The sequence below is a fragment of the Crocodylus siamensis genome, chromosome 3 (assembly GCF_052110815.1).
Source record: "Crocodylus siamensis isolate JL-2025a chromosome 3, ASM5211081v1, whole genome shotgun sequence".
In the NCBI taxonomy this organism is placed as follows: Eukaryota; Metazoa; Chordata; order Crocodylia; family Crocodylidae; genus Crocodylus; species Crocodylus siamensis.
In genome coordinates, this window is record NC_143397.1 from 97702928 (window position 1) to 97719475 (window position 16548).

At 45.6% G+C, this 16548-nt stretch overlaps 1 protein-coding gene across 1 annotated transcript in view; it reads right to left on the reverse strand.

Moving 5' to 3' along the window:
• Nucleotides 1-16548, reverse strand: part of LOC149868564 (atrial natriuretic peptide receptor 2-like) — a 117513-nt gene that overhangs the window by 54886 nt on the left and 46079 nt on the right. The window lies entirely within an intron of this gene.

Here is a 16548-nt window from a genome sequence, read left to right on the forward strand (position 1 = left end):
GCCCTATTCTGCTCCCCTCTCCCCCAAAATCTTCATAAAACAATGAGGGAGACTCAGAAAATGCAACCTATAAAGAAGAGGCAGCTGAGGGTTACAGTAGCATCTGCAGTTAGACTGTGTCATTTCAAAACCCCTTCAAACCCTCTCTTCATTGTAGTTAAATCTGTTAAGTTTCTATTTAGAACCTCTTTTTAATATCTTAAATAGTTAATATGTTAAATATACACATATGATAACATATTATATAAATATAAGCTTTAATAACAATATGTTTTATTAATCAACCTATTCAGTAGCATGAAAAAGTTTCATTATTAATGGACACTGGGTACGCAGCAGCAGGATACGTTACATTATATTAGTAGAATATATTCTGAAAACAGTTTGCTATTATTCTGTATACTAGAAAAAAACAGAACCTTTTCTCATGTTTTCTACTATTATTATTCTATACATGATGGGAATAGAATAAATAGAGTAGGATGCATTCTGCTACTATATTATGCTATTATTATTCTATAAATGAGTAAAATAGAATGAAATACATTAGGATAGCATGTTTTATTATTTTTCTATATGTTATTGGAATGCAATATATTATTTTAAGAGATTCTGCTATTTGTCTTCTCTGTATTAGTGGAGTCGAGTATAATCAACTATTTCAATGTATTTGGCTATTATTATTCTCTATATTAGTCAAATAGAACGAATCAGGAGCCATCAGTAATAAGCAATAGCACCACAGTGCAGTATTGTTAATAGTTCTTTGACGTTGCATTGTATGTAGACTCTAGCAATAGGATCTATGCAGTTTACCTACCAATAAACTGAGGAGGCTTCGGAGCCCAGAGCCAGTTGATTTGACAGGTCTCATGGTCCCTACCAGGCATTAAGCCCAGCTACTGTCAGGATTGCTGCTGCTGCTGCTACTGAGCTGGGAACCTCCCACCCCCAGGGTAGCCAGCCAGGCAAGCTGTTTGCCACCACTTCAGCAGGCTGCAGCTGTTCCACCTCCTCCTCCTCCCTTGCTTCCTGCCCCTTCCCTGTTCCAGGTGGGAATCCCTTGATGCTCCAGCAAAGCCCCTCAGAGGGATGAGTAGAGTGTCACCTCAGCCTAAGGACACCCCACCCTGAGCACACACAGGCTCTGAGGCAAGGGTTCCCCCACCCCAGCTCAAGACAGGATGAGTAATGTAGGGAATTTATTTCACCACCCTCATTGCTCCTGAACCACAAGTTGCTGCTGATCATTGCAGGGAAATTGCCTTAAAGGAGAAAGGGTCATTGTTGCAGAAATAAGCATGTAAATACAGATGGGCTTGGAGTAAAATAGATTTATAGACTGTAAAGCCAAAAAAGACCATTTAATCATGTAGTTTGACCTGCGTAACAGCATTTCACCCAGTTACCTCTGCTCTACACCCAGCGATGTAGGCCTGGAAAGTAGCCTGCAGAATATGCAGCTGCAGTAGAAATCAATTAGTTTGGTAGAATCATCAGTATATTCAGACCACTACTAACATGAGCTTCGGGTTTGACCTGTGTGTGCTGGCGTCCCACAAATTTGCTGTGTTCAGCTTGCAAGAAGTCTTAGTGAAAATGCCATGTTATCCATCATTGCATCAAAATCACATGAACCTCCTATTCAGATGACTGATGCTTGCACAAAATTGTGGCCTTACTTTGCTTGAAACATGTTTGGGACCAACTTGAAAATAGACCCAGATTCACTCAAAAAATGTATGGACTGATGCAAACATTTCAACCTATCTATTGAAGTTTGAAACCCTAAATTAGTTAAGCTTAATGAATTTAGTGGGAGTAGGAGGAGCAGAGGGGTGCATTATGAACATTTTCACAACTATGGAATACGTAAACACCTCTGTTTTTGAATAAATATACATACTTATTGTAATCATTCCCCAGCAGTACACCCTAACCAAAATTCCTAGCATGAATCCTTCTTCCCAAGTTTTGGGCCATGTTTACACTGATACAAACTGCATGCATGGGTTCTAATCTGAAATGGAAGTAGACCTAGTAAAAATGTTTGAATTTTAGAAGAAACATATCACACAGAGACCCAATTCATTTTTTTCTGAATATTAGGGGATCTAACAATATTTTTTGTCAAAAAATACATTTTTGGCTGCAAAACAAAAACATTTAGTCTTTTTAACCAGTTTTAAACCAAATGCCATCTCCAGTCACATTTAAACTTCAGGTCTGGATACAGATGCTGATCTGAGGCTGTGATGCCTTAAACCTGTTCTTTATAATGACTCTACTATTTTAATAGAGATTAAGATTTTGATCTTTTTTAAGTTACTATTTAAGAAAGAGGGTTTTCACCTTTTTTAACAGTAGAGTGCATATAACCTTCTGGGAAAAATGGATTGCTCATGAAAAAGGTCCTTGTGGAGCAGAACTTCCTCTTCAGGGGAATGTAGATTAGGTCTCTCTTTTTTCATCCCTAGTGGCCAAACAGTATATGATGAATATGAAATTAAAATAAAGACATATATTTTTTCTTGTATCCTTCAAAAGTAAAGGCAAAGCAACTGAAAGTTCTGAATGAACCCACAGGAACAGCTGAGAGAGAAAATGGGAGAAAGTGATAAATGATAGCTAACAGCAAATGTGCATTGACAGCATCACTAAAAGCAGATGTGTATGAACACTTATGTTTTGTTTTCTTGTAGGATTTATTTTAGTATATTTAGTTTAACTATGGCATGCTACTCCTTTACATTCAAATGTCAGCATATTTTTAGAAGTTTTAGAAGTAAAACCATTTAGTCCACATCTGAAGTACCACATTGTGCTACTTCAGGAATATCTAAAAGAAACAGTGATTGGAACATTCTGTTACTCCCACCTAGTGGTTTCAGAACAGAACAACTGAATGGGAAAAAGGTCCATCTTGGCTTGGGCATGGATTCCTTCTGCTGTAAAAGCCACTGAAAAGGGAATGACCGCTCTGGGTAGCATGCTAAGAGCAGTGACTCAGATGAAATACTGTGGAGATACAGCAAGGACCAACAGTGGGGCTACATATCTGTTCACTGTAGTGTGATCCAGAGGATGGGAAACCTAAAATAAAAATTCCAAGTGCTTAAGTGATTTAGGAGACAGAGTTCTACTTAAAAAGTGCCCTAGGAGCCTAACCCCCACTAAACTTCTCATTACATGGTCCTCCTACTTTTGAAGATGGGATTGTGGTTCCTAAGTCATATAGGTGCTTTAAAAATTTTAATTTCCACATGCTGTTTCAAATTCTGCCACTAACTGGCTCTATGATCTTGGGCAAATCTGTCCACTTCTCTGTGCCACTGTTTCTCCTCTTACTGTTTGTCTGTCTAGCCCATTTAGCACGTAAGAGCTAGTTATAGTTGACTAGTGGGGGTGGACTACGTACCTTTCATGCACCTTGTAACCCTATGATTTTATGGCTCTGTGTATGTGTGTGTGTGTGTGCGCGCGCGCGCACGTGCACACACACAGCACTTCACACAATGGCACCTTGATCCTGGCTGAGGTCTTTCTACTACTGTCAAATATGTAATAATTACTAGAACAGATTTCTTGATAGCTACAATTTAAAGAGACTGTTTAGATTGTGGTAAATTACAAGTCTTTCAGATCTGAATGTCCTCAGCTTGCAGAGCGGGCTGAACCGTTCACAGGACTGGGCACTAACAGCTCCTTCTAAAGAGAAAGATTGTGGACCTCACAGGAAGTATATGATAACTTAAACTGCCAGCATCTCTATTTCTCTCAAATGTTGAAGATTCATAGATTCATAGATGCTAGGGTCGGAAGGGACCTCAATAGATCATCGAGTCCGACCCCCTGCATAAGCAGGAAAGAGTGCTGGGCCTACATTACCCCAGCTAGATACACATCTAGCCTTCGCTTGAAGACCCCCAGGGTAGGGGAGAGCACCACCTCCCTTGGGAGCCCGTTCCAGACCTTGGCCACTCGAACTGTGAAGAAGTTCCTCCTAATATCCAATCGAAATCTGCTCTCTTCTAGCTTGTGGCCATTATTTCTTGTAACCCCCGGGGGGGCCTTGGTGAATAAATACTCACCAATTCCCTTCTGTGCCCCCCTGATGAACTTATAGGCAGCCACCAGGTCGCCTCTCAACCTTCTCTTGCGGAGGCTGAAAAGGTCCAGTTTCTCTAGTCTCTCCTCGTAGGGCTTGGCCTGTAGGCCCTTAACCATACGAGTGGCCCTTCTCTGGACCCTCTCCAGGTTATCCGCATCCTTCGTGAAGTGCGGCGCCCAGAATTGCACGCAGTACTCCAGCTGCGGTCTGACCAACGCCCGATAGAGGGGAAGTATCACCTCCTTGGACCTATTTGTCATGCATCTGCTGATGCACGATAAAGTGCCATTGGCTTTTCTGATGGTTTTGTCACACTGCCGACTCATGTTCATCTTGGAGTCCACTAGGACTCCAAGATCCCTTTCCACTTCTGTGCCACCCAGCAGGTCATTTCCTAGGCTGTAGGTGTGCTGGACATTTTTCCTCCCTAGATGCAGCACTTTGCATTTCTCCTTGTTGAACTGCATTCTGTTGTTTTCTGCCCACTTGTCTAACCTGTCCAGGTCTGCTTGCAGCTGCTCCCTGCCCTCCGGCGTGTCCACTTCGCCCCATAGCTTAGTGTCATCTGCAAACTTGGACAGAGTACATTTCACCCCCTCATCCAAGTCGCTGATGAAGACATTAAAGAGTATCGGTCCAAGGACCGAGCCCTGCGGGACCCCACTGCCCACACCCTTCCAGGTCGAAACCGACCCCTCCACCACGACTCTCTGGGTGCAAGATGCCTGAGGGAGATCCAGACAGAAAGGCCTTAGACTAAAAAAGTCCTAAAATATTTTTTATTTTAAAGGTAAAGGAATTGCTAAGGCTTATATTTGTTCCCAGCCATTTGGAATCTTGGTTTTAGATGATTAATCTTTGATGACAGTTTAACTCAACTGTAGCAGAAGGAACAAAAAGCACATGATTTACACATAGGAATAGAGCTGACAGGCAGCTAGCTAGCATGACAGCTCAAGAACAGGACTAGCAAAGAGATAGTAAGGAAGTTCAACAAAGAAGCTTTCATAAAGATAGGACTGTATTGGAACCCAGGGTAATATGTATATCTATGTCCACAATGCATAGATACAAGCTCCAGAAGTTTTCAGATTCAGCCATGCATTAGTATGTTACCTCTGAGCTGTCTAATTGGTGGCCAGCAGGCTGCGTGAGGATCACTAAGTTAATTTGTGATCCTCGGGCTCCCACCCAGCCACTATTTCCCCCTGGCCCCATCACTCTGGCTGAAGCAAGTCATGGGCCACAGGCTTTGGGCTCTTCCTCCTTCCTCCAGCTTCTGCTTCCTGCCTCCACCCCATGGAGCAGCGTGATGTACTGCAGACCACAGCACTAGAAAGACCCACAGCCTTGGGATGCCCATGCAGTGTGGTGCAATGGGGGAGCCCATAGCCAGAGAGCTGAAGGTGTCTACTGGGCACAGTGTAGCCAGGGGGCACCTGTGGTTCACACTGTTGTGGCCTGAACAGTGTGGGGCCACTGCTGGTGTGAGCCCTGGTTGCCTGAAAGTTACTACATCAGCAGCATCAGCTCTTTTCTATCACATTTTGTCCAAAGATCCCAGTGATATATAACAGTGATATACAAGTGATATATCTAGTATACAGTGATATATAAGTGTAAGTTTCCCATTTCATAGATACTGTGAAGCAATTTGCCTAAATTTACCTACAGAGCCAGTAATTGAGCTTGTCCCAGCTAAGATAAGTGCCCCCTTGTATAGCACACTGTACTAACACAGTGAAAGATAGCCTTAAGCACCAAAAAACTTACAATTTAAATAGGGCTTGAAAACAGTCTTCAAATAAATAAAAAGTGGGGTTAGGGTTGTTATGAAGAGGAGTGAAAACCACTTTAATTTCTCAGCAATTTAAAACTATATCAAATTCTCACTTGGCTCTCGCACTGAATACAACCTGTACTGAAGAGCTGTTGGCAATGTATGACTGCCAGAGGAGGTTAGATAGGCATCTGGCTGGGGTCATCTGAACCCAGCACACTTTCCTGCCTATGCAGGGTGTCGGACTCAGTGATCTATTGAGGTCCCTTCTGACCCTAACATCTATGAATCTATGAGTCTATGACCAACTATTCCTTAACCAAATACGCTTTGAATTACAACAAAGGAGATCTAGGTTGGACATTTGGGGTATGTAGGTGCTTAAGTGCTGGAATAGATTAATGATAGAGATTGTGGGATCTTCAGCAATGGAAGTTTTTAAGTCCAAATACTTATCCCAGAGGGTCCAGCCTTGACCAGGAGTTGGGCTAGAATGATGACTCTCTGAGGTGCTATAAAAGGTTAGTTTGGCCCTTTAAGTGGTAGCAGACAGCCAGTGATAGAGACCCAGCTGTGGGTGGCTAGCAGCTTAAGGAGGACCTGCAGGCAGTTATAAACCCCAAAGAGAGAACAGGGAGCTCAAGCTAAGGGGAAGAAACAGTTGTGGTGGGCTCTCCACTTTTGCCTGGCAAGCCCAGCTTAGAGAAGGACACTTTGGATTGGTAGAACATTTCCACCAATCAGGTAACAGCTGGGAGGGGCTTGCCCTACCTCTGCTTGGAGGGGAGGGATGCGAGAAGCACCTGGACCTGATTGAAGACTGCACTTTGTAGGTCCAGAAAACTTTGGGGTAGGGCTTCCAATGTAAATAAAAGCCCAGCGTGCTCAGCACACTGGGCAGATGCAGCAAGGGATGGCAAGGAGAGAAAAGCTGCATAGGAGACCATCATCTGGACCCCGCCTGAGCCTTGACAGTGCATGGAGACCCCACACAGTGCACAGGTTGGCGCACAGAGAGCCAACCCTGGGAGCAGCTTGAGGCTACTCATGTTAGCCCCAGCTCTAGGCCGGAAGACCAGAGCCCCACGGTGTGGCTCAGCATTAAACTAAAAGAGCCCCGGTGCCCAGAGCAGGGCGCAGGAAAGGGGAGGACCCCAGGCATGAGACTCAGGAACCGGCATGACGCTGGAGAACTGAAGCCAGTGAGAGTTCTGTTCCCATAGAAGCTCCCTGGATGCCCAGCACGGGACACAGGGACCAGAGGGAAGAACCCTCAACTCGAGGCTGACGGCTCCAGGAGGCCTGAGACAGTGTGGGGACTCAGAGGCCAGATTGACAGCCCCCAAAGGAAGAACCATGAGTTACTGGGAACCCTGGTCCCACAGGGGAGGTGCCTCTGGGCAAGGGACCCTGGGGGGAGTGGTCCTAGGGGGAGAAAACCCTATCCCATGGGTCAGAAACCCCTGGCACATGTGCCGAGCACTGCACATGAGGCTATTTTGCTTGGCACGCCACCACCAGCCTGGGCTCTAGGCAGCTGCTGCCAGCCATGAAGTCCAGGCTGCTCCCAGCAGCCAGCTGAGTGGCTGCAAGCCCTGCTGCAAACAGATCGGGCTGCATGCTTGGCAGAAGCTACCCAGAGCCTGGGCTGGTTGCAGCCAGGAGGCTCCAAACATCTGCTGTGGGCTCCAGTATTAGCTCCATACTGGTGGGTACACACATGCCTCAGAGTGGATGGTGGGGGAGGGGCCTGAGAAGAGTCTGCAGAAGAAGACTGAGGGGGCATTTAATAGCAGCCTTCAACTACCTGAAGGGAGGTTCCAAAGAGGATGGAGCTGGACTGTTCTCTGTAGTGGCAGATGACAGAACAAGGACCAGTGGTCTCAAGTTGCAGCAAGGGAAGTTTAGGTTGGATATTAGGAAAAACTTTCTTTCTAGGAGGGAGGTGAAGCACTGGAATAGGTTACCTAGAGCTGTGGTAGAATCTCCATTCATGGAGGCTTTTAAGGCCCAGCTCAACAAAGTCCTGGCTGGAATGATCTAGTTGGGGATTGTCCTGCTTTGAGGAAGGGGCTGGACTAGGTGACCTCCTAAGGTCCCTTCTGTTGCCGGCACAAGGTGCCCAAGGGAGGCAACAATTGGGTTCGTTGCCCGGTGTGCATCGCGCCAAATAAACACACTGGGGGGAGAAGTAGACAGAGTTTATTTGAGCTCAAGTAAAAGGCGCAGGGAGACTGTATTGTCTCAAATCCTGCGCCCCTAGCCCTGCAACAGTGTATATTTATACCTTGGTCATTTCTACAGAAGTTTTCCACTAGCTGGCCCCCCCTCATCCCCCTTTCCCTCCTCCCTTCTCTCTCTGAGCGATGCCCTTGCATTCGACAGATAACAGTTTCAGCTTGCCTGTTTTCCAGAAGGACAGGAAAGGACAGGAGATTACAGGAGCCAGAGAAAGGGTTACAAAGGTTGGGCAAGGGGGGGCCCTGGCTCACCTGGGCCTAGAGCAGAGGGGCTTCATCGACACTCGTGGTCTTCCATCCCTCTGAGTTACCTAGGGTTATGCCCAGTGACACCAACACTTCCAACCCTAATTTTCATTGGTTCTATGTTAGGCTGAATTTAGGCTTATAGATTAACTCTTTGATAGCATCTGATGAAGTAGGCTGTAACATATGAAAGCTCACGTTTCTCTCAACAAGTTGGTCTGTAAGATGCCACCCTGCCCTGCCCTTTGCCTAATCTTACTACAGTTACTTTACTCTCAATGACTGAGGACATCTTTGAAAATATAGATCTAAAAATATAGGGCCTGATTCACCAATGCATTATTCCATTGATACTAGGAAAACTCCACTAACTTTACTAACAGACTTGGTGGCAATGGAGTTATATCCATCTTGAATCAAGATGGAGAATCAGGCCTGTTATAGGAATTTGATCTCCTGGGCTAGGCACAGACATTCAAAAAGCCCAAGGTGGAATCAATCTAAGTTATGCAGTTTTCTGTAGGTGGTATAATTTAGATTGGTAGTGAGCAAAAACACATCCACACATTGGTGGGGGTGGGGGTAAAGTGGGACAAATCTTGGAATCAAGGAATGAAAAATAAGTCCCATTTGACCCTACGCTGAATTTGCCTCTATATGGCAAGATGAAAAGCTTTCTTTCTTCTTTCTGTACCATATGAATACCTATCATCAGAAAATGGCATGCATGGAGAGTTATATATCACTACTCTCTACTTATTATATTGCACAGATAAGTTACTGTAGAGAAAAGATTTTTTTTTCTTTGCTGTTAAATGCATATAGGGCACCTTACTCTACTGTCCTTTAGGTCAGGGAAATGGGGGAGTAACATCACTGCTGCCAATGAAATTATATCAGTGTCAAGCTAGTATACGTGACATGTTAAATGTGTATGCTTCAAGTTTCTCTGGGAACCTTCAACTCTTCTCAGATCTTCATTTAGACTAGGACAGTGTCAAAGGAATTGCTCTCAATTTACATGAGTGTAACTGAGAAAAAAATCAGGTCCCTGTAATCTCACACAACATTGCCCCAAAACAGGTTTTGCATTTAATATATTTAGTCTTTTCCTTTTTGAAGAGCAGGAAAGAAAATGCAGCACACTGTTTCACTGCTGATGCTGCAGATCCAATTGCTTCTGTGACTTTTGAATTGCCTAGGAAAGTATTCACAATGCTTTGAATGCCTTCCAACTCACTCTGACATGATTGGGATTTCTGGGGGCACATTCAACACTTTTGAGGCAGTGACAAAATTAGCTTTGAGCTACCTTTCCACTTCCCAAGGAGCTACTTCAAGTAACATCGGCTTGTGAGAACCATGATGCCACCTGGAGATTGCCGAACCCCAGTGCACTCTGGCAGTGACACTGTGCCTCTGCCCTCTTCCCCTCAGCTGGAGTATTAGCATAAGTTGCTCTTCCTTGGAACTATTCCTATTATAGAGTCTGTTCTCCCATTCTGCTAACAGTCATGTACACAAATGGTAGGTGTCCTATTGATGAATGTGCTCAAGTGCTGCCCAGGCATTCAGACTACAGCAGCTGAATGCATTCTCTCCTTTCACAGGTGGGACAGGATGATTCAGGCCGCATCTTAGAGACCTCAGAAGAACTTTGAGGACTTTTCTAAAATTAGGAACTTGGAGCTGCAGGAATTACAGCCAGCAAAGTTAAAAAAATGGAGGTAAGAAGGATGCCAGATGTTGCTATTTTAACAATCCATTCGCATCTTTAGAATGTCCTGCTTATGTTAACAGCATGCACAAACAATGCAACTTACTTGGCATGCAGCCGTTGCTTTTAGGCAAATCCACACTGGCAGATCTACTAGTGTCTCTATCATCACAATAAAATAAATTTGAAATACCTATATGTTTTCCTGTTTGCCTTTGGTTTTCTTATCATAGAGAAATTAGAGCTCCTCCTGTCCCCTTCACTGACCAGCATGTGGGGACAGCTGCCCCTGCAGCCACAGCTCCTGCCAGCAGGTCTCATTCTGTCTAGCATCCGGGCATTGCCAGATTTAAGCACAAGCTAAGCAAGCTATAGCTTAGGGCCTCACATTATCAGGGGCCTCTAAGCATCGGCTGCTAGACCGGAAGTGATTGTGGACTGGAAAACCGTGGTCCTGCAGAGCAGGGCAGAGAGGCTGCGACTCCTCCAGGGCCTGCGGTTGAAGTTTGTCCCACCCCCCTGCCCAGGGGTGTGGAAGTACCTTTACCTGTGTTCCGGCTGGGAATTCCAGGTGCGGGACTCTGCACAGTGGTCCGCAGTTTGCTGGGCCGGGGCAGGGAAAGGTTGGAAACCCCTATCTTAGGGCCCCACCCTATCATAATCCAGCCCTGCAGGCAGGCATGCAAGGTGTGTGTTGGGGGGATGTGAGGTTTGCAGGAGAGGGTGGGGGGATGTGGAGGGCTGTGGAGGGATGTAGGGGGACGTGGGATGTGTAGGTAGATCATGGGGGGGCTGTGGGAGGGCAGCTCAGGAGGGGTGGGTCCCTGCACAGCTCATGGATTGCCCCACCAACAGGGCCACAGCCCCTCACAGTGGCCACATGCCACCCTACAGGCATCACATGCCCCCCCACAGGAGTTACAGCCCCCCAGAGGGGCTACCAGCCCCCACAGGGCCCACATGCCCCCCAGCCACTCCCCGCATGGCTCTGCATGGTGTTAAGCAGCTGGAGCTCCTCTGGCTGTTACCCGAGGCTCAGCAACACTGAGCCTGAGCGGCCCCAGCTGCCTGACAGTGCATGGAGCCATGCGGTGCCCTGCTGACCTGGGTCACACCTGCGTGATGAAGCAGTGGCAGCACCAGTGCCAGGCAGCCGGGGCTGGTCCCCAGTGCCTCCTACTGCCCCGTGGTGTGCGGTGGGCTCTGCCAGGAGGCCGCAGTGACCCCGACAGCTGCTGCTACTGCTGGTGAGTACAGAGCTTTTAAAAACTTTTTTTTTTTGACTCCTGGACTGCTGGGGCTATATTGCGGGGTGCACAGGGGCAGGGCCAGGTGGGGGGGTGGACAATCTGGGAGTGGGGGCTGGGCAGGGGGGGTTCTCCCAGAAGGCCTTAGAGCCCCCACAGCTGTTGCTACTGTCAGTGAGTGCAGGGCTTTTTTTTTTGAAGTGTAGGGGTGCTGGAGCCAAGCCATCGGGGAGGCTGGCAGGCAGGGGGACCTGCAGGAACCAGAAGGGGACAGAGCCAGGTGGAGCAGCTACCGGAGGGTTTGGGGAGTGGGTGAGGGATGGGGCCGGCGGGGGTCCCCCCATGGTCCTCTCCCCACTTCTCCAGCCTCCCACCACCCCGTACTTATTGGCATGGAGCCCAGTTCCAGCTCCCTGTGGTTGGCACATTGCCTGCTCTGCACAGACAGTCAGCATGCTTCAGGACTGGGGCAAGGGCCAGCCAAAGAGATGCTCTGGCTGGCTACCAGAGTGTCTCTGTGGAGTACGCGAGCCTCCGGTTGCCTCAGGGCATGGTCCCACTTTTTTGGCTGAGGTCTTTTTTGACCCCTGGATATCCAGGGGTCTAATCTTGCCCCTGCACTGCAAATTTGCAGTGCAGGGAACATTTTTTTGTTCTGGCAAGTGCCTCTTGCAGTGTCTCAAAGGGCTTTGAGATGCTAGAAGAGGCACATGCATGCTCGTCTGGATGCACCCAGCGTGTTTCCTCTTCAGTTCAACGTATGATTCATTCTGCATTTCAAATGCTGAATAGATTTTTACCCAGGTCTTTATTCACAGTAGAATTGCTCTTTTATTACCATTATCAGGGAAAAAAAGATGTTTTGCAGGGCTCAGTGGTGACATCAGGTAATTCTAGGCCAAATTTTATATGTGGGTACCAAAAAGGGCACCTATCCCCTTAATAATTGTTTATAACAGTACCCTTGCAAAGAAATCCTGGTTTCAGAGTTTGACAACTAAGCCAGCAATTGAGGGACTTGCCAAAGGGTACGTTGTATTTAAGCTGCAAAGAGAGGAGATCTTTACAGTTGCAGACTAATTCTTGACTCATAAGACCAACCTGGACAGTAAATAGAACAGATTTCACATCTTCCTGAATCAGCATTTGAATCTTACCCATATGTTTAATGATTGAAGTTCTTTTGGATTAGATTTTGAAAACCAGGGCCTCTTGCAAAAGAGTAACTATTTTATGGTTAATGCTGAACACAGCTAGCAAAGCATCCAGTCTGATATATCACTATTGTGAAGTTTGCAGATATCTGTCCAAGATTCTCTGCCCTCTTGGGCATACAGAATTCACTGCTATAGGAGGCTGTCTGTTAACTGCTACTTGATGAAAAAGAAATTGTTGTCTGTCATTCTGGAGTCCCAAAGGAGATCACACACTAGTTCCGATGGCAGAAACAGTGGCTCAGAACCAAAGTTTTCCCTTCACATCCAGGGAAGACTGGGACATGAAACACAAATAATTGGTTTGCCCAACTGAGAGAAGATTATTAATTGCCAGATAAAACCTATGCCAAAAGATTGTTCTGCATATAAGGCTGGTCCAAATTTAAATGAAATCAATGGAAGGATCCCTTCAGTGGGCAGTGGAGCACTCTGTATCTGGTCATTAGCTTCATAAGACATGATTTGATAACTCACTGAAAGAGAAGGTCAGTATATTCTCAACAAGTGACTTTTATTTTCACCAGGCCTGACACTGTCACATAACCTGCTCTGCACAGCATCTCATGCTTGCTGTCTTTCTCTCCAGTGAATACAGAACCTAATGTAATTGTTAACACATTAAATTTCAGAGGTTCTGCTGGAAGCCTTGTTTTTCAGTGTTGACTTCACATGAGGTATGCCATTTATACTTCGGCAAATATCATTTGTGCATTAGGATGCATCTGAAGAGTTAGGCATTGTTTGTTCACCTCGGTTTCATTTACACTGCTAGATGAACCCCAAAGGCTCTTTTTAACTTTTCAATTTGAGACTGGAACCTTGGAAAGATTTCCAAAGACACAAATGGCAGCTAGCTACCTACCTCCCACTGAATTTCAATGAAGTTCAGGCATGTAACTGTCAGCAATGCCTTTTAAAAATTCTTTCCCTGATCCATGTATGTGTTTGTACAATGCTTAGTACAGTGAGCCCTTAGCAATGCTGATAAGGACCTCTGCATTAATGCAATTTTGATTAAAAATATCATTAAAGTTATAGACCAAAAAAAAGTACTAATAAATGTGTGGTAGTAAATAATCCTTCCCTGGCAGGAAGATGAACTATTTTACCTGACATGACTCATGTCTTCCATAATCAGTTCTATGATATTGTGGTAAATGTGTTTCTAAGTCTTCAGAAAGATGATGGGGATGAGGCAGTCTTTGGACACACAAAAACGTCTTCTCACTATGATTAGACAGGTACAACACTGCACACTGTGATATATATAGATCTATATATCTATGTTTATATATAGATCCATATATATATCAGAGAACAGTGCAAGTTAGGACAGAGACATCAGCAAAGCAGTACGTGTGTATGTAAATATATGTATAACAGTGGCCTTCATTTTAATCACAGAAAATGATTAGGGATCATTGTAGCAGGGACATTATAGAGCAGTACAAAAGACTGAAAGCAAAGCTACTGTAATCCACATCTAATGAGGTGTAACTCCCAGTAATTGGCTTCTATTTCATATCTGATGTTACTCCTCACAGTTTAGAGTTGGACCCCCAGTAGGTATGAGTGGGAGTAGTTCTCTTGAAGGCAGTGGGGCAATGCCAATTTACCATAGTGAAAACCAGAATGTTTTTAGCATAAGAGGAAAACAAAAGGTTATTTATTGCCAAGAAAGAAGACTGCAGTCAGACTGTACGCCAAGGGTCAGGAGCCAAAAGGAAGATCTGGAGGATAAGGATAAGGATAAAGATAAAGATAAAGATGAAAGAGCAGGTAGGACCTGGAGGTAAAGCAAGAACCAGGAGGAGAGATGTGTAAGGCTTAGGAAGTGCTTCAAGAATGAAGGTGAGGGCACTTTCTGTCAGAGAGCTGAAGTTTTTGAGCTCTCCTTCAATGTAGGGCAACAGCCAAACAGGTGAACTAGTAATGTGCTGGTAACAGTGCTCAACCTCAGTTGGATTTAATTAGCTAATCAAGGTGCTGATATGGTGTTGATTGGTCTGTATGCCAGCTGAAGGAAGAGAACCCTTACAAGTATTCCTCTGGATGGCACTGAGCTGGTGTCCCTATCCCATGCTACACAGTACTCACAGTAAGCAGAGTACTGGAAGCATCCTAGGAAAGGGCACAACCAAAACCAAAGGTTAATGTTCAGATCTGAGAAGTACCTCCTCTGTATGACCGGGTGTCCAGAGTTCAGTATATCACAGGGATCTTGGCTGGTGTATAAGTTTCCTAGGATCAATTTACAGTACAATATTATATAGAGCATAGTTTCTAAACCTGTGGTATGTGTACCCCTGGGGGTATGCGAGACACAGGCAGGGGGTATGCAGGTACCCCAACACTCTCTCTCTTGCCCTTTTTTCCTCTCTCTCTTGCCCCTTCCTCCTCTCAAAACTATGACAAAAAATTTGGTGCAATTGAAAAAATTAAATTCCCCAGTAATAATGTTGTGTGCTCCACTTTGCGTGGCACTGGGTTTAGCTTTCCTAGCTTTGGCCAATATCACCTCTATCCCAGGTATATACTTGAGTTGCGTACCCCTGGTATAAAAGGCGGCAACCGTACTCACACCAGATCAACATCTGTCATATCACGGCCTCATATACACAGCCCTTCTTCCAACATATGGCATACATTAGTCTGTAAATATAAAATCCGCAATATAAAATTGAGTGTTGGGGTACTTATTAAAATTTTCAGAAGTTAGGAGGTACTTGGTACTTAAAAGGTTGAGAAACACTGTTATAGAGGAACCTTGTATCTCCCTACTCCTAGTCTAGTACTTCTTGGGTACCAAGAACTGAGTAAAAAATTCTTCCCCTAACCTAGAAATTATAATAAACCCATTGCCCCGTGTTTATTACAGAATATTAGGCATCATGAGATGTTACCATCTGCTTGGACAAGTTTTGCTGTAAAGGAACATTACTCTCCCATTTTCAAAACTCAAAAAATCTCTTTCAGAATGCAATCATATCCCTACAAAAAAAGGTCAGGGTGGCTGTAACAGGGAACCCCTGCCCCTGATACAGGTGAGGCTTGAGATGGCAGGCAGTTAAGGGTAGCAGCACAGGTGGACAGATAAAGACAGGTGGTTAACAAGTGACTGGCTTCACCTGGCCACTGGGTACAGCAGCCTGGGTCAGGTAACCTGAAGGAGGCTGGTTAGGAGATTTAAACCTAGCCTGGGGCTATACAAGAGTAGTAGTGGAGAGGGGAGCTTTAGAGAGTGTGGGTGTTGCTGGGAAGGTAGGCACATAAGCTGCTTAGGAAAGCTGGAGGGAAAAGACTCCTAAGGAGGTAAGGCCTGAGGGCTGTATTTACCCAAGGAGATGGCTTGTTTCTTTGCAGAGCAGCTGGCTTTTGCTTTTTGTTTTGGTTTGGACCTATGAACCAGAGGACCAAGTTGTGGCTACAGGGGTGGAGAAGGCTGTGAACAGAGATGCCAGGGTGCCCTCTCTTTATTTGCTATAGGGGTTAAGAGATGACCCCTAGCCTCTGGGCAGACTCTAGCCTCTGAGACAGAGCTCCGAAAGTGAGGGGAAATGGCTATTGAGGCTTGACCTAAAACCCAGAAGGTTGAGGTCTTTATCAGTGGGCTAAGACAGGTGTGGCCAGAGAGGGAAAAAGGGGAAAAGCTTGGATAGCTAGAGCCTTGACAAGCTCTCGGAAACCTGCAGGGGCAGCCCTCTAATAGGGGAGCTCTGTGTGAGTGCAAAATATGAAGACTTGGGTGGGACAACTGGCTTAGTTGAAAACACCAGGTTACCCCTAGAGCTGCTTCTCATCCAAGGAGTCCCCTACTCCCCAACCACGAATAACATCAAACTTGTGACAGGGAAGGAGCAGGAAGTATGGGGAGACTGGGAGAAGTTAGCAGGCAAGTGGTGCTGACCCTACCTTCTTTACACTGACCTAGTCTGAACCCCGTGGAAGCTTTCTGCTTGCTAACATATTGGTTATGTTTCTTGGGGTTTG